This window comes from Monopterus albus, unplaced genomic scaffold (assembly GCF_001952655.1).
Source record: "Monopterus albus unplaced genomic scaffold, M_albus_1.0 scaffold471.1, whole genome shotgun sequence".
Classification (NCBI taxonomy): domain Eukaryota; kingdom Metazoa; phylum Chordata; class Actinopteri; order Synbranchiformes; family Synbranchidae; genus Monopterus; species Monopterus albus.
Window position 1 is genome coordinate 78,108 of NW_018128351.1, and position 606 is coordinate 78,713.

Here is a 606-nt window from a genome sequence, read left to right on the forward strand (position 1 = left end):
AAAACACATGAAATTGACACAAAAACAACAAGAAATTGCCATACACACAATTCTCAATCACTCCCTCTGTCCCTAACTTCAGACACACATATCAGTCACTACTCAACACCAAAAAAAATATAAATGCACATGTTTAAACACACATCAAAGTCCACACTTATTCACATACAGAAAGCACTTTGAGTGAGAATCCACAAATAGGACAGACCTCTGCTGTTCAATCTGCTGTCTGCCACTTATACCTTTTTCTCTGTCAATCCTTGGAGGCTGTTTTACAATCACATAAACTTCAGACATGGAAAAACAACATCACTGTATCCTGCAAACGTTTAAAGCAAGTTATTTACATCAGTATTAGTAATGATGTTAGTGTTACTAATCGCAGCAGTCTTCCCAGTCACCTGTCAGGATAAAATCAAGTTATTTGGTTCCCTTCACACAAATTCTTTAAGGACAGTCAGGATGGGACTCCTACCTGCATAGACAACGCCAAGGTTTGTCGTGGCTAGAGTGTGATACCGACTAAATTAATTCAGACAAACCATCCCAATTTAAAGGATCATTTAATATTACAATTATTCTGAATAGAGTAGTATTTAAACACAT